Raw genomic sequence first — 23,275 nt, 5'->3', positions numbered from 1 at the left:
CTGCCTCTTGCTTGCTTTTATTTATGTTTGTACCTTAAGAACCTAAATGTAGGAATTCTGATACCTTTTCTAAAATCCAACTTGTCTTGATACCATGCCCTTTATGGACTACATGAACTAGCTTCTTTGGCCTCTAGTGACAGCAGGTAGGAGGGAAGAAAGTGAAGTTAAGGTATGTATTCTCCTAACTCCCGCCCTGCTGGGTTGACAGGCAGGCCGCAGCTCCTGCTGTGGGGACTTTCTGAGCTACAGCTGCTCCTTCTGGGTCCTAGTACCTGCTTTCCCTCTTGCCTCATTAGGACTAGGGGTGGTAACAGTGTCCCACTGTTGCTACTTTCTGGGTGCTTCACCCTTGTTGATTTTTCTTTTCTCCTTCTATACCCATAAATGATCACTTTATTAAACTTTTTTCCAATTATCTGTTCAAGTGTATCATTTGTTTCTGCTGAGACCCTAAGTACATGGGATATGAATTTGGATAAGTGTTAGTACGTAGGGTATGGTATATGTGTAAGCATTTAGAAGAAAACGTAGGAGAAAATCTTTAGGACCTAGCACTAGATGAAGTGTTCTTAGACACGGCATCAAAAGCACAACTCATATAAGAAAAAAATTAATAAATTGGGCTTCCTCAAAATCTTTTGCTCAAGGAATGATCCTTTTAAGAGGATGAACAGGCAAGCTACAGGCTGAAAGGAAACATTTGTAAACCATATATCTCATAAAGAACTCTCAAAACTCAACAGTAAAAAAAAGGAAACAATCCAGTCGGAATCATAATGGCTAAAATAAAAAAAAATTGATAACACCAAATACTGGGAAGGATGCTGATAAACTGAATCACTCATGCATTGCCAGTGGGAATGAAACGCAGTTCAGTCACCCTGGGATATGTTTTGGCAGTTACTTAGAAATGTAAACATTCTCTTACCATGCAACCCAGAAATGACACTCCTGGGCATTTATCCCAGAGAAAAGAAAACTTATGTCCGTATTAAAATATCTATGTGACTGTTCCTAGCAACAGTAATAGCCAAAAACTGGAAATGACCCATATATCTTTCTATGGATGAATGACTGATTAAACAAACTGTGAGGGGTGGGATAGGGAGGGTGGGAGGGGGACACAAGAGGGAGGGGGTATGGGGATATATATATACACATATAGTTGATTCACTTTGTTATGCAGCTGAAACCAACAGAACAGTGTAAAGCAATTATACTCCAGTAAAGATGTTAAACAAAACAAAACAAAACTGTGTTGCATCCATACCATGGAAAATTACTCAGTAACAAAAAGAAATCAACTATTGAAATACATGCATAACTTGGGGGGGGGCTTCATGATAATTATGTTGAATGAAAAAATTTACAAACAAAAGGTTATGTACTGAAGTAATTATTTATATAATATTATCAAAATAACAAAATTATAGAGATGGAAAATAGATTTAGTTGTTGTTAGGGGTTAGGGACAGTGCCTGGGAGGGAGAAACATGGGTGTGATTATAAAAGGTACCACTTGGGATCCTTGTGGTGATGAAACAGTTCTGTACCTTGACTGTGTGGTAGTTATGTAAATCTGCATGTGGTACAATGGTATAAAATCTCACACACGTGAGACTGCATATCAAAACTGGTAAAATCTGAACAAGGTTGTTTATTGTACCAGTGTCAGTTTTCTGGTTTTGATATTTATCATAGTTATGTAGGATGTTACCTTTGAGGGAAAATGGGTCAACAGTACATGGAACCTGGCTATATTATATTTGTAACTTCCTGTGGTTCTATAATTATTGAAAAATAAAAAGTGAAAAAAAAATCAGTCCCATATTGGGACCATTAGCTTGGGAAACATGTTATCTTGCTCTTTAGTGGGAGGGAGGCGAGGAGATGAGGGTAACACCATAAGCACTTCGCTCTTAGCTGTATGTCATTGCTAAGCTGTATCAATAATTGTTAAGTTGGCAAAAGGACTAAAATCAAGATCCCAATATTCCCAATGGGAAGATTTTATTTTCAATTGTTATTTAACTTAAAAACTTAAACTTGAAAAAATGGGTCTTCCGTACATTATCTCTTTGTGGAAGCATTTCCAAGAAAGAATATAAAATCCATAGAAAATTCCTCTTGAAAAATGTAAATTTTCTACTCTAAAATGGTAGTAATTTGCTCCTACAGAATATTCAAACTTTTACAGAGTTTTTACCCATCTTCAAGGAGCACTAAGCACACTTCCAGAGACTTTCTAAAAAGATGTCACCGTTCAGTTAAACACTCCCCTGCACAATGAAATCAGGGTTCTCTAGACACTGAGAAGCTAACTCTCTCCACCCAGCTCTAACCTTCTCCTAGGTCATGAATGTTGTAGTTGCCAGCTCTAATATTTCTCTATGATGATCAAAACCACAGCTACAAAATGCTGTGAAGAGAACACAGGAGTGGTAGATAGAGCTACTGAGCAGTGTGGGGTTTGAGAGAGGCTGTATCTGGTGGCAGTTTGATCTCATCCAGGGAGACAGGTTTCTCTCTTTGGTCACAGACCCAGGGAGCTTGGCTTTCAAGGCAGGTCACTGACCCAGGGTTTGGACACGGTAGAAGGTAGACAACATTTCAAACACCTCGTTAATTCAAATATCGATAAAAAGGAGAGGCATCAGTCTGTTTTCATTAAACCTTAGACTTATACACCGTGCTTTCCAAAAGGCTAACATAATATATCCATATAGATCTGTGTCCAAAAATAGATAAGAAAATATGTGATAGCATTTCAGGCACTTGTATATGTTATTGTTATCTTGTAAGTAATTCCTTGACAATTTTTAGAGAGACCTCAAAAAATTCCCTAAGAAGTGTTCCCAAAGCCCGTGGTGCAGTTTTGCTGGTACTGCCACATTTAGGGGTGCTTCTGCAGCACTTGATACTAATGTAATTTCCAAAGAACATTACATATTTCCCTTGTAATCTTTGTCTTCTAGAGACACATAAATCCTCTTTTTATATACCCATGTTTTGGTCCATCCAACTTATAAATAACATATTTTCTGAATGGATAAATGAAATCCAAAACTTGAGTTGCTATATTCTCATTTTATGGATTAAAAACATTTTATTACTTGGTGAAAGAATACCTGGATTTGGATAGAAGCATCTTTATCATCTGTGGGCCTTTAGGTAAGTCACAAAATCAGTGAATCTTGGTTTTCTTCCTAGTAACACTTACTATGTCACAGATTTTTTGGAAGGATGAATGAGATCTTAACTGTTGAAATGATTTGAAATGTAAAGTACTTACATTAGGGCTGGAGTCAGTGGAGTAACTCAAAGATCGAAGTTAGTGGTATTAAAAGATTGGGGATTTAGGTCTTCACAAATGGGCTTCCATGTTTAATGTTGTCGCTCATCTTTCAACATTTTCTAAAGCTGGTCTGAGGACAGTGAGTATAGTTTTCTACAACATGACACAGAGAATACCAGAGCAAGATTATATCTGTCACAGATGAAAATACTCTATGTGTCATAGTAATCTATTCATTGGTTTATGGACCCAGAATTCTCCAGGGGGACTCACAAATTCTCATAATGTTTCTAGGTGCCAGATTTTTCATCTGGAGCTCTTATTTAGTTGACAGATGTGTAAAAATCACGTGTAGCCAAATGACTCTTCAGTCCTATCAAGCTGGTTATTCTAGCTAAGAGTCACTGGAACCTCTACCCCGACTAGGCTTTTCAAATCTTGTACTAGAGTTTAATGTTATTCTATGCTAATGCCAGTGCTTTGTGCTGTATCTTTAAAATACAATGCCTCTTTCTAATACAAACACTAACTTACAGAGAGAGCTCTCTTTGAGGACATCAGAAGAGATCAGTAACTGCATTCAGTTCCTCAAAGGTGTCAGTGAAACCTGTGGTTTGGAGATTCACACACAAGTGAGACTGGGAGAAAGTTTCTATTTAGAACAATAAATTATAAAATCTTAAAACATAAGAATTAGTTGGACGTTAAATATTGAGTCCCTAGCTGTGCCCTGCCACTAATAAAGAAGATCCGTGGAGGTAAATTGATTTGCCAGGTCTTGCCGACAGTAACTGGTAGAGCTGAGATTTGAATCCGGGTCTTCTGATTACTCCAATTTGAGTGCTTTTTCTGCTATTACTATCCTTTAGATTAAAAAGTTAATTTTATGTTAGAAAGACAATTCTGGTAAGCACAGAAGTCATATTAATGCCAGTAGGGGTGATATTAAATATTAAGTTGTATTAGGGTTTTCCAGAGAAAGAGAACCAAAGGAGATCATATGCATATATGTTTGTATGTATATATATGTATGTATATACACACACACACCTAAAATTATAAGGAATAGGCTCACACAGTTATGGAGGCTGAGAAGTTCCAGGATCTGCCCCAGGATCTGTAGTCAGCAAGCTGGAGGCCCAGGAGAGCGGATGGTATAATTCCAGTCTGAGTCCAAAGGCCTGAGAACCAGGAGAGCCAGTGGTGTAAGTTCTAGTCCAAGTCTGAGTCTGAAGGCATGGGGAGAAAACTCCAATGTCCCAGTTTGAAGATAATCAGGCAGAGAGAGCAAATTCTCTCTTAATCCACCTTTTGTTCTGTTCAGGACTTAAATGGATTGGATTAGGAAGGGCAATCTGCTTTACTCAGTCTACCAAATTAAATTCTTATCTCATCCAAAGACGCTCTCACAGACACCTCCAAATAATGTTTAACCAAATATTTGGGCACCCAGATATTTAAGTTAACTATCACAGAAGTGGACAAATTCCTGGGTTATTTTTTTAGATTTTATAACGATAATGACCTGTAAGTAGGTTGGTTGTTTTATAGAAAAAACTCCACATATGTTGCATTTCTCTCTTTTTGCCCTTTGCATAATTTCAGGGTATTTTTTTCCCCTTTCATCTCTTCAACTGGAAAAAAATGATACTACATAAAAAGGGGTTATTAGCTTGATTTTTTCCCTAAAAAGTCTATTACTCTAAATAAGTGAAATTAGCTATTTTTTTTTGTGACAAGAACAAAGAAAAAGTTTCAATTTGTACTACATGTATTGTATATTAAATATGTATTAGGATGTATATCAGAAAAGTCTGGTCTTAAATAGAGTAGATCTTTTATATTCAAAAGTCTTTACAAATGACATCTTCTAGTCACTTTAAAATCCCTGAATTTTTAAAAACCACTATGGGGGTAAAAAACTAAATTACTTCCAAAGGTCAGGTAGATAATGTAAATGAAGGAAGCATTCTAGAGTAAGTTCATAGGGAGCAGTAGGGACAATGGCAAGCTGGAATGCACATGCCCTATCTGTAGGGGGTGGGCTATAATCAGCTCCAGTCTTGTGTTGCCATGCAGAAATGTGAGTCCAGTATTGCAAGTTCTCATGATGTTTTAAAAAATTTTTGAAGTGCTATGTTTTTCTTTTTTAATGTAAAGTTGCCACTAATTCTAGTTCTAAAAAAAAGTTTAGACCAAACTAAATACATGTCGTTGTATCTGGCCTATGGGTCTTTAGTTTTTGACATCTGACTTGAAGCATATAATTTCTTCCTAGAAAATTCATTCATGACAAGTAGAGGACAACAAATCCTAACTGAGAGCAGATTCTGGACAATCAGCCAGGCTCAGTCTTTTTTTTTTTTTTTAAGTTGAGGTAACGTTGCTGTATAAGTTTTATGTATACAACATTATAGTTCAACTTCTGTATGTACTACAGCGTGCTCACCACCGAAGTCTAGTTTCCATCCGTCACAACAGTTGACCTCCTTTATCTATTTCGCCCTCTGTCAGCCCCTCTTTCCTTTGATGACTACCAATCTGTTCTCTGTATATTTGTGTTTGTTTTTATTTTGTTTTGTTTGTTCATTTATTATTTTTAAACATTCCACATATGAGTGAAATCATGGGTATTTGTCTTTCTTTCTCTGACTTATTTCACTTAGCATAGTACCCCCAAGGTCTATCCATATCATTGCAAATGGCAATATTTCATCTTTTTACGGCTGAGTAATATTCCATTGTATTGTATATCATGTCTTCACTTAGGTTGTTTCCATAACTTGGCTATTGTAAATAATGCTGCAGTGAACATAGGGGTGCATAAATCTTTTTTAATTAGTGTTTTTATATTCTTCGGATAAATACACAGAAGTGGAATAGCTGGATCGTATGGTAGTTCTATTCTTAATTTTTTGAGGAATCTCCATATTGTTTTCCATCGTAGTTGTACCAATTTACGTTTCTACCAACAGTGTATGACGGTCCCCTTTTTCTCCACATTCTCTCCAATTCTTGTTATTTCTTGTCTTTTTGATAATACAGGCTCAATCTTTAATACTCCTTTATATAATTATGTGATTCAAATTCACGATTTAGGAAAACGACACATCTCTACAAGCCATGGGTCTCAAGATCTCTAATGGAAACTTTGAATGAAATCTTTGAAACCAAGTATCTCCTGTACTTGGAAACTGGGTTAACCCTTGGTGATTTGGAGGACCATCTCTGTTGCTTTCTGTTCTTATCCAGTGCCAGCATGGCCTCCCTCTGAAAAAACCACCAGTGAGTTTAACCCTCTCATGGTAGAATTTCAGCTGCTATTTGGCCATAAATGGTAGGGTTTTGCACTGAGGACAGCTGACAGATTTACCAATACATATGGCTGGTTTGGTTAAGGTAAAACAATGGCATTGAAATAGTTTGTTTTTTCTTTCATTAATAAATTTTAGTCTATTTATTTACAATTTATTTGTTTGCAAGGATAAGACCAATGTCTTAGGAAAGAATGGTTAAAAAACTAATTATTACCATATAATTTAGCATCATGGAAAAGAAGAATATTTTATATTACGTATATATATTTTTGATATATATTTTGATATATATATACGTGTATATATTTTTTGATATAGGGTTTTTACTCTTATCAGTAACGGTTAGTTTGATGCAAAAGTTATGTAACAACTTATTATGAATGCTGAAAACTGCTCTTACTTTGAATCTAACAGTCTCGGCTAGATTTATCACCTTATAAGAGCTGCTCTCAAATTTTAACTGTGAGATCATCTGTGTAAGAGTTTGTCTCCAGTGGTGGCCACCAACAGTTCTTCCTATCTCTATACATGCATACTGCTCCTTCCATCAAAAGGTGGAGTCTTGGGGCTTCCCTGGTGGCACAGTGGTTGAGAGTCCGCCGGCCGATGCAGGGGACATGGGTTCGTGCCCTGCTCCGGGAAGATCCCACATGCCGTGGAGCAGCTGGGCCCGTGAGCCATGGCTGCTGAGCCTGCGTGTCTGGAGCCTGTGCTTCACAATGGGAGAGGCCACAGCAGTGACAGGCCCGCGTACCGCAAAAAAAAAAAAAAAAGGTGGAATCTTCTTGCCCTTCCACCTGAATCTGGGCAGGCCATGTGACTTGCATTGACTAATAGAATGCAGCAGAAGAGTCTAAGTTCTGGAGCAAGCCCTTAAGAGATTTGTGCTTCCATGGTCTTAGAAACCAGCTACCATGTCAGGAAGCTCAGGCTAGCCTAGTGAATGATGAGGGACCATGGGAAAGAGAGATACCATGAGGGACCATGGGAAAGAGGAGGACTGGGGTGCCCCATCCTTGGTCAGCACCATACTGCATGAGACCTCTGAGGATAATTCAGGCTGGTACAGTTCCCAGATGAATGCAGTTGTATAAATGAAATCTGATACCATGTGGATCACAAGTCCTGCCAATCCACAGAATTGTAAGAAAAAAATAATTATTTTAAGCCACTATGTTTTGGGATGACTGGTTATACAGCAACAAGTAACTAAAACAACCTGCTTGTTACTAATGCTAATACATAGCATTATGTATGTATTATGTGGCATTTTCCACAGAGTTTCTGACCTAGTAGGTTTGGATGAGGCCTAGAGATTTGCTATTTTGACAAGATCCTGCAATAATTCAAATTGCAGGTAGTACTTTCAGAGTCACTGCTTGGAACCATTACTCTGAAGAACACCCAGGGGTTGCTCAAGAAAGTTACTTATTTCTAAGTATGCAGAAAATTTTAGAATTTTTCTTTATATATTTCCCTAGTCTACAAAATTATAAAGAAATTAAGCTTAACTATACCCTGTATATTGGGTAGTCGTGATTCAGAGGGCATGCTTTTCTTCGAATACAGGGGAACTTCTAATGCAGGGAGAAGTTGCTGTTGTCTTTCAGTTTTCTCGGAATATTGCCGTTTGTGTGTCCCTCCTAAGCAGATATATGGATTATAGTGTACTATCCTAAATAATAGAATCCTCATAATGTTTAGTACTGAGGTGGGAAGTGACCATGGGCATCTCTTATGCCTTACAGAAGTTCAGTGGTTATTTTGAGATAAAACACGTGGAGGAGCTGTCAAATTTAAAGATGAATAGTGCATATTTCTTTTACAAAATACAAGGTTCCAAGTTTGCTAACCTTTCTGTGATAAGTAACTATGAGTAGACTCCAACCTAATAGAAAATTAACATATACCCACTTAACACATTTACTCTGTACCAACAAAACAGAGACAGTTTTCATAATTAGTGAGAAAATTCCTTTCTTTTCTTAAAAAGGAGTTGGGTTTTTTTTTGGCCATGCTGTGAGGCACGTGGGCTCTTAGTTGCCTGACCAGGGATTGAACCCGAACCCCCTGCAGTGGAAATGTGGAGCCTTAACCACTGGACTGCCAGGGAAGGCCTCAAAAAGGAGTATTTTAAAACAAAATAGTGGGAAATGTTTCTACTGTCATATGGTATTGCATAAAATGATGTGTTCGGTACCTAAAAAATGATTATTTTGGCATGTAAGAACTTAGAAAATTTTTAAAAATCCATTTAAAAATCTTCCAACTTAGGTTTTGTGTGTTTGAATACATTTGTGATTAGTTTGCAACAACTGGAAATTTATTAGCTGAATTTCACCAAAAACCGTAAAATTTTTGGGTGGCATTGCAAAATGAGCATCATGATTTAGTAAGAGCAACCAAATGTTGGCACTTCATCCATTTGGGAAATACATATATTTATGAGAAATCTTTTTCACTTATAAAAACCACGTTTTAAAGGAAACAGCTGATAAACCTACCTAAGGAGACAAAAGACCTGTATGCAGAAAATTATAAGACACTGATGAAAGAAATTAAAGATGATACAAATAGATGGAGAGATATACCATGTTCTTGGATTGGAAGAATCAACACTGTGAAAATGACTCCACTACCCAAAGCAATCTACAGATTCAATGTAATCCCTATCAAACTACCACTGGCATTTTTCACAGAACTAGAACAAAAAAATTCACAATTTGTATGGAAACACAGAAGACCCCAAATAGCCAAAGCAATCTTGAGAAAGAAAAACAGATCTGGAGGAATCAGGCTCCCTGACTTCAGACTATACTACAAACCTACAGTAATCAAGACAGTATGGTACTGGCACAAAAACAGAAATATAGGTCAATGGAACAGGATAGAAAGCCCAGAGAAACACCCATGCACATATGGTCACCTTATCATTGTAAAGGAGGCAAGACTATACAATGGAGAAAAGACAGCCTCTTCAATAAGTGGTGCTGGGAAAACTGGACAGCTACATGTAAAGGAATGAAATTAGAACACTCCCTAACACCGTACACAAAAATAAACTCAAATTGGATTAAAGACCTAAATGTAAGGCCAGACACTATCAAACTCTCAGAGGAAAACATAGGCAGAACACTCTATGACATAAATCACCGCAAGATCCGTTTTGACCCACCACCTAGAGAAATGGAAATAAAAACACAAATAAACAAATGGGACCTAATGAAACTTGAAAGCTTTTGCACAGCAAAGGAAACCATAAACAAGATGAAAAGACAACCCTCAGAATGGGAGAAGAGATTTGCAAATGAAGCAACTGACAAAGGATTAATCTCCAAAATTTGCAAGCAGCTCATGCAGCCCAGTATCAAAAAAACCAAACAACCCAATCCAAAAATGGGCAGAAGACCTAAATAGACATTTCTCCAAAGAAGATATACAGACTGCCAACAAACACATGAAAGAATACTCAACATCATTAATCATCAGAGACATGGAAATGAAAACTACAATGAGGTATCACTTCACACTGGTCAGAATGGCCGTCATCAAAAAATCTACAAACAATAAATGCTGGAGAAAGTGTGGGGAAAAGGGAACCCTCTTGCACTGCTGGTGGGAAAGTAAATTGATACAGCCCCTATGGAGAACAGTATGGAAGTTCCTTAAAAAACTAAAAATGGAACTACCATACGACCCAGCAATCCCACTACTGGGCATATACCCTGAGAAAACTATAATTCAAAAAGAGACATGTACCAAAATGTTCATTGCAGCTCTATTTACAATAGCCAGGACATAGAAGCAACCTAACTGTCCATCAACAGATGAATGGATAAAGAAGATGTGGCACATATATACAATGGACTATTATTCAGCCATAAAAAGAAACGAAATTCAGTTATTTGTAGTGAGGTGGATGGACCTAGAGCCTGTCATACAGTGTGAAGTAAGTCAGAAAGAGAAAAACAAATACCGTATGCTAACACATATATATGGAATCTAAGGGAAAAAAAGGTCATGAAGAACCTAGGGGTGAGATGGGAATAAAGTCACAGACGTACTAGAGAATGGACTTGAGGATATGGGGAGGGGGAAGGGTAAGCTGGGACAAAGTGAGAGAGTGGCATGGACATATATACACTACCAAACGTAAAATAGATAGCTAGTGGGAAGCAGCCGCGTAGCACAGGGAGGTCAGCTCAGTGCTTTGTGACCACCTAGAGGGGTGGGATGGGGACAGTGGGAGGGAGGGAGACGCAAGAGGGAAGAGAAATGGGGCCATATGTATATGTATAACTGATTCACTTTGTTACAAAGCAGAAACTAACACATCATTGTAAAGCAATTATACTCCAATAAAGATGTTTAAAAAAAAAAATTACAGAGAGAAAAGACCGGAAGGAAATGCATCAAATGTTAACAGTGTTATCTATAATAAATATTTATAAGAATTAAAAATAAATAAATAAAAGAAACAACTTAGAAGCAGGCTTTAACATCCTGTCATCAGGTGTTAAACTAAAATTTGTGAAACAATTGAAGTGTATTATTATATTAATAACTTAATATTATGTTTTTAGTGAGAATCATATTTTATAGAAATACAAATGACCAATAAAATACTTTAAAATACTGTGTGCTTCATTATCTTTTTACAAAAATTTTTCAATTTTTGTGTTTTAGATGTATATTTAGATAATATAGAACATGTATATAATTTAAAAACAAGTAAATATTGACTATTTGAGTTTCATGCTTGAACATTTCTTACTGTTGCACTGTGCTATCCAAATAGTTTGAGAACCAACATTCTAGAACCTTAAGGATATTCTGTAGTATCTTCCATGCATATTATTGTGTGGAAAATAATGTATTTCATTTTTTTTAACACCTTTATTAGAGTATAATTGCTTTACAATTGTGTGTTAGTTTCTGCTTTATAACAAAGTGAATCAGTTATACATATACATATGTTCCCATATCTCTTCCCTCTTGCGTCTCTCTCCCTCCCACCCTCCCTATCCCACCCCTCTAGGTGGTCACAAAGCACCGAGCTGATCTCCCTGTACTATGTGGCTGTTTCCCACTAGCTATCTGTTTTACATTTGGTAGTGTATATATGTCCATGCCACTCTCTCACTTTGTCCCAGCTTACCCTTTCCCCTCCTCATGTCCTCAAGTCCATTCTCGATGTCTGCATCTTTATTCCTGTCCTGCCCCTAGGTTCTTCAGAACCATTTTTTTTCCTGTAGATTCCATATATATGTGTTAGCATATGGTATTTGTTTTTTTCTTTCTGATTTACTTCACTCTGTATGATAGGCTCTAGGTCCATCCACCTCACTACAAATAACTGAATTTCGTTTCTTTTTATGGCTGAATAATAGTCCATTGTATATATGTGCCACATCTTCTTTATCCATTCATCTGTTGATGGACAGTTAGGTTGCTTCCTTGTCTTGGCTCTTGTAAATAGAGCTGCAGTGAACATTGTGGGACATGACTCTTCTTGAATTATAGTTTTCTCAGGGTATATGCCCGGTAGTGGGATTGCTGAGTCATATGGTAGTTCAATCTTTAGTTTTTTAAGGAACCTCCATACTGTTCTCCATAGGGGCTGTATCAATTTACATTCCCACCAACAGTGCAAGAGGGTTGACTTTTCGCCACACTCTCTCTAGGATTTATTGTTTGCAGATTTTTTGATGATGGCCATTCTGACCAGTGTGAAGTGATACCTCATTGTAGTTTTCATTTGCATGTCTCTGATGATTAGTGATGTTGAGCATCTTTTCATGTGTTTGTTGGCAGTCTGTATATCTTCTTTGGAGAAATGTCTATTTAGGTCTTCTGCCCATTTTTGGATTGGGTTGTTTGTTTCTTTGATATTGAGCTGCATGTAAATTTTGGAGATTAATCCTTTGTCAGTTGCTTCATTTGCAAATCTTTTCTCCCATTCTGAGGGTTGTCTTTTCGTCTTGTTTATGGTTTCCTTTGCTGTGCAAAAGCTTTCAAGTTTCATTAGGTCCCATTTGTTTATTTGTGTTTTTATTTCCATTTCTCTAGGTGGTGGGTCAAAACGGATCTTGCGGTGATTTATGTCATAGAGTGTTCTGCCTATGTTTTCCTCTGAGAGTTTGATAGTGTCTGGCCTTACATTTAGGTCTTTAATCCAATTTGAGTTTATTTTTGTGTACGGTGTTAGGGAGTGTTCTAATTTCATTCCTTTACATGTAGCTGTCCAGTTTTCCCAGCACCACTTATTGAAGAGGCTGTCTTTTCTCCATTGTATAGTCTTGCCTCCTTTATCAAAGATAAGGTGACCATATGTGTGTGGATTTATCTCTGGGCTTTCTATCCTGTTCCATTGATCCATATTTCTGTTATTGTGCTAGTACCATACTGACTTGATTACTGTAGCTTTGTAGAATACTCTGAAGTTTGGAAGCCTGATTCCTCTAGCTCTATTTTTCTTTCTCAAGATTGCTTTGACTATTCGGGGTCTTTTGTGGTTCCATACAAATTGTGAAATTTTTTGTTCAAGTTCTGTGAAAAGTGCCAGTGGTAGTTTGATAGGGATTACATTGAATCTGTAGATTGCTTTGGGTAGTGGAGTCATTTTCACAGTGTTGATTCTTCCAATCCAAGAACATGGTATATCTCTCCATCTATTTGTATCATCTTTAATTTCTTTCATCGGTGTCTTATAATTTTCTGCATACAGGTCTTTTGTCTCCTTAGGTAGGTTTATTCGTAGATATTTTATTCTTTTTATTGCAGTGGTAAATGGGAGTGTTTCCTTAATTTCTCTTTCAGGTTTTTCATCATTTGTGTATAGGAATGCCAGAGGTTTCTGTGCATTAACTTTGTATCCTGCTACTTTACCAAATTTATTGATTAGCTCTGGTAGTTTTATGGTAGTATCTTTAGATTCTCTATGTATAATATCATCTTATTTGCAAACAGTGACAGCTTTACTTCTTCTTTTCTGATTTGGATTCCTTTTATTTGTTTTTCTTCTCTGATTTCTGTGGCTAAAACTTCTAAAACTATGTTGAATAATAGTGGTGAGAGTGGACAACCTTGTCTTGTTCCTGATCTTAGAGGAAATGGTTTGTTTTTTCATCATAGAGAAGAATGTTGGCTGTGGGTTTGTCATATATGGCCTTTATTATGTTGAGGTAAGTTCCCTCTATGCCTATTATCTATAGGGTTTTTATCATAAATGGGTGTTGAATTCTGTCAAAAGCTTTTCTGCATCTATTGAGCTGATCATATGATTTTTCTCCTTCTCTTTGTTAATATGGTGTGTAACATTGATTGATTTGTGTATATTGAAGAATCTTTGCATTCTTGGGATAAACCCCACTTGATCATGCTGTATGATCCTTTTAATGTGCTGTTGGACTCTGTTGAGGGTTTTTGCATCTGTGTTCATCAGTGATATTGGCCTGTGGTTTTCTGTCGTTTTGACATCTTTGTTTGGTTTTGGTATCAGGGTGATGGTGGCCTCGTAGAATGAGTTTGGGAGTGTTCCTCCCTCTGCTATATTTTGGAAGAGTTTGAGAAGGATAGGTGTTAACTCTTCTCTAAATATATGATAGAATTCATCTGTGAAGCCATCTGGTCCTGGGCTTTTGTTTGTTGGAAGATTTTTAATCACAGTTTGAATTCCAGTGCTTGTGATTGGTCTGTTTATATTTTCTATTTCTTCCTGTTTCAGTGTTGGAATGTTGTGCTTTTCTAAGAATTTGTCCATTTCTTCAGGTTGTCCATTTTATTGGCATAATGTTGCTTGTAGTAATCTCTCATGATGCTTTGTATTTCTGCAGTGTCAGTTGTTGCTTCTCCTTTTTTGTGTCTAATTCTATTGATTTGAGCCTTCTCCCTTTTTTTTTTTTTTTTTTGCAGTATGCTGGCCTGTCACTGCTGTGGCCCCTCCCGTTGTGGAGCACAGGCTCTGGACGCGCAGGCTCAGCGGCCATGGCTCACGGGCCCAGCCACTCCGTGGCATGTGGGATCCTCCCGGACCGGGGCAGGAACCCATGTCCCCTGCATCGGCAGGTGGACTCTCAACCACTGTGCCACCAGGGAAGCCCTCTCCCTTTTTTTTTTTGATGAGTCTAGTTAATTGTTTATCAATTTCATTTATCTTCTCAAAGAACCACCTTTTAGTTTTATTGATATTTGCTATCGTTTCCTTCATTACTTTTTCATTTATTTCTGATTTGATCTTTATGATTTCTTTCCTTCTTCTAACTTTGGCAGTTTTTTGATCTTCTTTCTCTAATTGCTTTTGGTGTAAGTTTAGGTTTTTTATTTGAGATATTTCTTGTTTCTTGAGGTAGGATTGTATTGCTATAAATTTCCCTCTTCGAATGGCTTTTGCTGCATCCCATAGGTTTTGGGTCGTCGTGTTTTCACTTTCATTTCTTTCTAGGTATTTTTTTTGATTTCTTCAATGATCTCTTGGTTATTAAGTAGTGTATTGTTTAACCTCCATGTATTTTTATTTTTTACAGATTTTTTCCTGTAATTGATATCTAGTCTCATAACATTGTGGTTGGAAAAGATACTGGATATGATTTCAATTTTCTTAAATTTACCACGGCTTGATATGTGACCCAAGATATGATCTATCCTGGAGAATGTGCCATGAGTACTTGAGAAGAAAGTGTATTCTGTTGTTTTTGGATGAAATGTCCTATATTTTTTTTTTTTTTTTTTTGCGGTATGCGGGCCTCTCACTGTTGTGGCCTCTCCCATTGCGCAGCGCAGGCTCAGCGGCCATGGCTCACGGGCCCAGCCGCTCCACGGCATGTGGGATCTTCCCGGACCAGGGCACGAACCCGTGTCCCCTGCATCGGCAGGCGGACTCTCAACCACTGTGCCACCAGGGAAGCCCAGAATGTGCTATAAATATCAATTAAGTCCATCTTGTTTAATGTATCATTTAAAGCTTTTGTTTCCTTATTTATTTTCATTTTGGATGATCTGTCCATTGGTGAAAGTGGGGTGTTAAAGTCCCCTGCTATGGTTGTGTTACTGTCGATTTCCCCTTTTATGGCTGTTAGCATTTGCCTCATGTATTGAGGTGCTCCTATGTTGGGTGCATAAATATTTACATCTTCTTCTTGGATTGATCCCTTGATCATTATGTAGTGTCCTTCTTTGTTTTTTGTAATAGTCTTTATTTTAAAGTCTATTTTGTCTGATATGAGAATTGCTACTCCAGCTTTCTTGTGATCTCCATTTGCATGGAATATCTTTTTCCATCCTCTCACTTTCAGTTTGTATGTGTCCCTAGGTCTGAAGTGGATCTCTTGTAGACAGCATATATACATGTCTTGTTTTTGTATCCATTCAGCCAGTCTATGTTTTTTGGTGGGAGCATTTAATCCATTTACATTTAAGTAGTTATAGATATGTATGTTCCTATTACCATTTTCTTCAGTGTTTTGGGTTTGTTATTGTAGGTCTTTTCCTTCTCTTGTGTTTCCTGCCTAGAGAAGTTCCTTTAGCATTTGTTGTAAAGCTGGTTTGGTGGTGCTGAATTCTCTTAGCTTTTGCTTGTCTGTAAAGTTTTTAATTTTTCCATGAATCTGAATGAGATCCTTGCTGGCTAGAGTAATCTTGGTTGTAGGTTTTTCCCTTTCATTACTTTAAATATGTCCCACCACTCCCTTCTGGCTTGCAGAGTTTCTGTTGAAAGATCAGCTGTTAACCTTATGGGGATTCCCTGGTATGTTTTTTGTTGTTTTTCCCTTGCTGCTTTTAATATTTTTTCTTTGTATTTAATTTTTGAAAGTTTGATTAATATGTGTCTTGGCGTGTTTCTCCTTGGATTTATCCTGTATGAGAGTCTCTGCGCTTCCTGGACTTGATTATTTCCTTTCCCATATTAGGGAAGTTTTTAACTATAATGTCTTCAAATATTTTCTCAGTCCCTTTCTTTCTCTGTTCTTCTTCTGGGACCCCTATAATTTGAATATTCGTTTGTTTAATGTTGTCTCAGAGGTCTCTGAGACTATCCTCAATTCTTTTCATTCTTTTTTCTTTATTCTGCTCTGGGGTAGTTACTTCCACTGTTTTATCCTCTAGGTAACTTATTGGTTTTTCTGCCTCAGTAATTGTGCTATTGATTCCTTTAGAGAATTTTAAATTTCATTTATTGTGTTGTTCATCATTCTTTGTTTGCTCTTTAGTTCTTGTAGGTCCTTGTTACACATTTCTTGTGTTTTCTCTATTCCATTTCCAACATTTTAGATCATCTTTACTATCATTACCCTGAATTCTTTTTCACGTAGATTGCCTATATCCTCTTCATTTGCTTGGTCTGGTGTATTTTTACCTTGCTCCTTCATCTTCTGTTTGTTTCTCTGTCTTCTCATTTTGCTTAACTTACTGTGTTTGTGGGTCTCCTTTTCGCAGGCTGCAAGTTCGTAGTTTCCTTTATTTTTGGTGTCTAGTCCCAGTGGATAAGGTTGGTTGAATGGGTTGTGCAGGCTTCCTTGTGGATAGGACTGGTGCCTGTGTTCTGGTGGATGAGGCTGGATCTTGTCTTTCTGGTGGGCAGAAATGCGTCTGGTGGTGTGTTTTGGGGTGTCTGGGACCTTATTATGATGTTAGGCAGCATCTCTGCTAATGGGTGGGGTTGTGTTCCTGTCTTGCTAGTTGTTTGGCACAGGGTATCCAGCACTATAGCTTTTTGCTCATTGAGTGGAGCTGGATGTTAGCGTTGAGTTGGAGATCTCTGGGAGAGCTTTTGCCGTTTGATATTACGTGGAATCGGGAGGTCTGTGGTGGATGAATGTCCTGAACTGGGCTCTCCCAGTTCAGAGGCACAGGCCTTACACCTGGCTGGAGCACCAAGATTCTGTCAGCCCGAAGGCTCAGAAGAAAAGAGAGAAAAAAAGAAGGACGGAAAGAAAAAATAAAATCATTAAAATAAAAAAAAATTATTAAGAAGTTAAAAAAGTTGAAAAGTAATGAAAAAAAGAAAAAGAAAGAAAGAAAGGAAGAAGAGAGCAACCAAACCAGAAAAAACAAATTCACCAATGATAACAAGCACTAAAAACTATACTAAAAAAAAAAAAACGGACAGACAGAATCCTTGGACAAATGGTAAAAGCGAAGCTATACAGGCAAAATCTCACAAAGAAGCATATGCATACACACTCACAAAAAGAGAAAAAGGAAAAAAAACTATATATTAAAAAAAGAAAAATGGAAGAGAGCAACCAAATCAATAAACAAATCTACCAATGGTAATAAACTCTAAATATGAAACTAAGAGAAACATAAAACCAGAAACAAATTAGATGCAGAAAGCAAACCGCAAGTGCACAGTTGCTCCCAAAGTGTATTGCCTCAATTTTGGGATGATTTGTTGTCTATTTAGGTATTCCAGAGATACAGTGTACATCAAGTTGAATGTGGAGATTTAATCTGCTGCTCCTGAGGCTGCTGGGCGAGCTTTCCTTTACTTTGTTTGCACAGCTCCCGTGGTTCAGCTTTGGATTTGGCCCTGTCTCTGCGTGTAGGTCACCTGAGGGCGCCTCTTCCCCCCGCTAGACAGGACGGGGTTAAAGGAGCAGCTGATTAGGTAGCTCTGGCTCACTCAGGCTGGGGGGAGGGAGGGGTACGGAATGCTGGGTGAGCCTGCGGCTGCAGAGGCCAGTGTGACGTTGCACCACCCTGAGGCATGCCATGCGTTCTCCTGGGGAAGCTGTCCCTGGATCACGGGTCCCTGGCAGTGGCGGGTTGCACAGGCTCCCAGGAAGGGACGTGTGGATAGTGACCTGCACTTGCACACAGCCTTCTTGGTGGCTGCAGTCGCAGCCTTAGCGTCTCATATCAGTCTCTGGGGTCCACGCTGATAGCCGCGGCTCACACCCGTCTCTGGAGCTCGTTTAGGCGGTGGTCTGAATCCCCTCTTCTTGTGCACCCCATAACAATGGTCTCTTGCCTCTTTGACAGTTCCAGACTTTTTCCTGGACTCCCTCCTGGCTAGCTGTGGCACACTAGCCCCCTTCAGGGTGTGTTCACGCAGCCAACCCCAGTTCTCTCCCTGGGATCTGACCTCCGAAGCCCGAGCCTCAGCTCCCAGACCCCACTCACCCTGGCGGGTGAGCAGACAAGCCTTTCAGGCTGGTGAGTGCTGGTCAGTATTGATCGTCTGTTTGGGAATCTTTCCTCTTTGCCCTCCACACCCCTGTGGCTGCGTTCTCCTCTGTGTCTCTGAAGCTTCCCCCCTCTGCCACCTGCAGTCTCTGCCCAGAAGGGGCCCTGTAGTGTGTGGAAACTTTTCTTCCTTCACAGCTCCCTCTCCAAGATGCAGGTCCCGTCCCTATTCTTTTTACTCTGCTTTTTCTTTTGCCCTACCCAGGTACGTGGTGAGTTTCTTGTGTTTTGCGAAGTCTGAGTTCTTCTGCCAGCATTCAGTAGGTGTTCTGTAGGAGCTTTTCCACATGTAGATGTATTTCTGATGTATTTGTGGGGAGGAAGGTGATCTCCACGTGTTACTCCTCCGCCATCCTGAAGGTCTCCCAGTAATGTATTTCTGATTGTCGGTTGACGAAGAATCTACAGAGCAGGAACATATTTTTAGGCCTTTCATATATAAAAGACTGGGGTTCTGGGTTAGATTTATCTTTTGGCAGATCACTTGGATTTGATAATTTTAGCATCTATTCTAAGATAACATAGATATGCATGTATGGCACCTTAGGAGAATTGTATTTAGCATATACTACAAGGGATAACACATTTCCAAATGGGTCAGCTACTACCTCTATAGTCTAGAATTGATGTTTTCTTTTCTATCTTGAAAATAGACCACGTGATGATGAAAACCTGACAAAATGGACTTTTTAATTCTTTTTTTCTTTTCTCTTTTCTTTTAGCCTGATGCTGAGTAGGGGTTTGCGGGGGGAAGGAAGCATTATCAGGGAGAAGCTAAACTTCATCCTGAAGAGTTTTCTGGTCATTTTAACCCTTGGGAAGGGAACCCAGTTTTATTTCCCATTCTTGTACTCTGGGAGAGGAGAAAGGGAGCATTTCAGTATAAGTACTTTTCACCCATGCGGTGCATGACAAGTATATCACTTAATACTGCACATGCTTGTAGGTAAAAGTATACTTCAGTAATTGTAATGAAACCTTGCTGAACTGTGCTGAAGCAATTTAGACCATTTACTCCACTTCACTATTGAAGAATTTCACTATAAGCAACTTTACAAAGAGGGAGAATATAGAAAAACACAGTCTGTGGCACGCATTTTAGATGGTTTATATAATGTCAAAATGCAAGTCTTCTTTCAATTTATCAGGAGTTTTCCCTTGATATTATAGATGTTATTAAATTGAAAACCACAAATGCCAAACTAATTTGGGTAAAATATATGTTATCTTCGTAGCAGAAGGTGTAATATAAATTTTAAAAATACCCTTAGAAAATACTTCCCATTCATACTTTATTACTTCTATGTTTTTCTGTAATGTATGTATTTATTTAGTTATTTATTATTTTTTATAAATTTATTTATTTATTTATTTATTTTTGGCTGCGTTGGGTCTTCGTTGCTGTGTGCGGGCTTTCTCTAGTTGCGGCAAGTGGGGCTACTCTCTGTTGCAGTGCACGGGCTTCTCATTTCAGTGGCCTCTCTTTGTTGTGGAGCACGGGGTCTAGGTGTGTGGGCTTCAGTAGTTGTGGCACGTGGGCTCAGTAGTTGTGGCTCATGGGCTCTAGAACACAGGCTCAGTAGTTGTGGTGCACGGTCTTAGCTGTTCCGTGGCATGTGGGATCTTCTGGGACCTGGACTCGAACCCATTTCCCCTGCATTGGCAGGCGGATTCTTAATCACTGCGCCACCAGGGAAGTCCTGTGATGTATTTAAACAGCTGTTGCAGTTTGCCCTATACATTTTTTAAAATGTAGTCACACATTGTTATTTTATCAACTAGATGGTTTAGATTAGTATTAGTTATTTACAACCACTTCCTACCTCGTGCTTTTTTAGGCTAAGAAGGAAAGAGTATCCCAGGAACATGTTTATTATTTGTTTTGTGGAGGGGCTAATGGGTGAAGATATAAATTGGATAAATGTCTTTAAATAAGAAAAGGACAGAGACACTAAAGGGAGATTGGAGTTTGAGGAGAAAAAGGAAGGAGTTTCAGGTGATAGGAAAAGGGAGGATAATCTGAGGGATTTCAAAGAAAGATAAAAGGGATCAGGGGTAGGAGGGAAAGAGTTTTAAACATTTGTTGTGTCATCTATTATGTAACTCCTTTCTCAGCCACCCCAGAAAACCTCTAGTAAAATTCAGTTGTTGGTCCATGCTTTTGGAGTGTTTATGTTTGTTTACGATTTTGGATGTATGTGTGAGGCTGGCTTTAAAGTGTCAGTGGCTATGAAAAGAGTGGGAACCTTTTAGAGTTTTGGGTAAAATAAGCAGTGGTATACTAAGAAGTAGAATACAGTTTGCTTGGGTAGGAAGGAATATTTTATCATTTATTTAGAATCATTTAGAATTTTCTGTGCCGGGTGATAATAAAAAGCAGATTTTTTTTTCACTTTTATTTTTTTTTTGAATTTGCTACGAATGTGTCTCCTGATTACAGGCATCCAGGCAGACTGCTCCTCCCACCCTCCTACCGTGGTCTGTCATTAGAAATAAGCAAAAACTCTAAAGTAAGGTAGGGCTTTCCTGGTGGCGCAGTGGTTGAGAGTCCGCCTGCCAGTGCAGGGGACACAGGTTCGCGCCCCGGTCCGGGAAGATCCCACATACCGCGGAGCAGCTGGGCTCGTGAGCCATGGCCGCTGAGCCTGCACGTCCAGAGCCTGTGCTCTGCAACGGGAGAGGCCACAAGAGTGAGAGGCCTGCGTACCGCAAAAAAAAAAAAAAAAATAAGGCAAATGTTGTAGGAATTTCAGTCAGAAGCTTATCACTCTTTTTTTTTTTTCAGATGTTCTGTACCAACTCACAGGATGTCTCAGGAACCTAAGTGACCAATATGCTTCAAAGTCCCTGGTGAGTTTGGTCCTAATTTGTAGCCATTCTATTGTACTTGTAGATCGGAGGCAGTTCCCAAAATAGGGAATGTGGAGAACAATGTTCTTGTCCTCCTGATAGCTGGAATTCCTTTCTATGTCGATTTCTTAGCACATGTAAAGAGGTCAGAATAGGTTCCTGGGTTTGTTTTTTAGTTTTTGTCCTTTCTTTCTCATTTCCCTCCTGTTTTTCTTTCTCTTATTTTATTCTACCTGTTCTTTCTTTCTGGCTCTGTTTTCCATACGTAAAATAGTGGATCATCAGTTACTAGTGAAGTTATGAAGGGATATAGTTAGAGCACCCACTGGTAACTTTTCTGGTTTCTTCATCAGTGGTCAAACTCAAGTTTAATGAGTTTCAATTACCAGTTTTCTTTTGTTGGGGCAATCAAAAGGAAGAGCCAGGGAAAAAGAACATGAGGGAAAATGAGTAAGCAAAGATACTACCATGGAAATAATGAGGGTAAGGCCATAAAAGTTATATTAGGCATTTGTTTCCAAAGCACTGTCCTCTCTTTCACCATGTCTGTACTTGTAGAATATTTATAATTTATTATAAATTATAATTTATAAATGTATTTATTTATTATAAATTTATAATTTATCATAATATTTAGAAATCTTAGTTGCTTGCTTTTTTTTGATGTAAACTTAGATTTTCTCTCACAGTAAATAACTGTGTTGAATTGCTAAAGTTGGAGTTTTGTTGCTAGTTGTGTTGCTTCAGCTATATTGTAAGGAGGTGAAAAAAGCTGTGACAGCAAACACAGATTCCTCTCAGGGTCTCTTAGGTCACTTGTGCCTTGTTTCCTTTTCTCCTTCTAATTTCACTTACTGCTGAAGGGTCCTGGTCATTTGTGGTGTACCCTTGCTCTTCTAATAGGATCTCACTGAACTCCACCTATGGGTGGTGTCCTGTGGGTGTGGATGGTAGCCTGAAGCTTGTGCCTGGGCTGCCAAGACATGGAACAGTCACCTTCCTTCTTAATGCCAAACTTTGTCGGCGCTATTTTTGACCATGTGTAAACAACTGAACTATAGCTAAAACAGGGGTCATCAAACTTTTTCTGTAGAGGGCCAGATAGTGAATATTTTAGGCTTGCAGTTATCTAGTGGAAAAAAAGAAGTGCAACCTAAAAGTTGAGAATTATGTTTTATTCAGTGGACATACTGAGGACTTAAGCCTGGGAGACAGCCTCTCAGCTAGCTCTGAGGGACTGTTCCCAAGAGGTAAGGGAGGAGCCAGGATATACAGGAGTTTTTGCAAAAACAAAACAAAACAAGACAAAACAGGTAGTCAGAACAGCAAAAGATTACTGTTAATCTTTTGAAGAAGATTTGAAGAAAAACAGATACCACAAGATAGTGAATTTAGCATTTTTTTATGCCTGGGAAGATGCAAGAGTCTGGGCTCATTGAAATCCTTCCTTTGATATGCACGTTAACTATTTAGGACCGGGTATCCTCCTTTTATTTACCCTGAATCCTCTCAGGGTGCACCGTTGGGGGTGGCTGCAGTGGCTGAGGGCTTGATGGCTGCAGCATCCTTTGTTTACTGATATGGCAGGTGACATTCTTCCTCAACACGGGCAATATAGTCTCTG

At 38.5% G+C, this 23,275-nt stretch overlaps 1 long non-coding RNA gene across 1 annotated transcript in view; it reads left to right on the top strand.

Annotated features, from left to right (window-relative positions):
* LOC307191783 overlaps positions 1 to 23,275 on the top strand; it is a 265,880-nt gene that overhangs the window by 31,692 nt on the left and 210,913 nt on the right. Inside the window, exon 3 of the long non-coding RNA XR_013829833.1 lies at positions 21,587 to 21,651. This is a non-coding gene — a long non-coding RNA (uncharacterized lncRNA). The remainder of the gene's footprint in view (positions 1 to 21,586; positions 21,652 to 23,275) is intronic.

The sequence above is a fragment of the Stenella coeruleoalba genome (assembly GCF_951394435.1).
Source record: "Stenella coeruleoalba genome assembly, chromosome: 9".
Lineage (NCBI taxonomy): Eukaryota > Metazoa > Chordata > Mammalia > Artiodactyla > Delphinidae > Stenella > Stenella coeruleoalba.
Note: the sequence above shows the minus strand (reverse complement) of the source record. Positions and strands in the feature narration are given on the sequence as shown.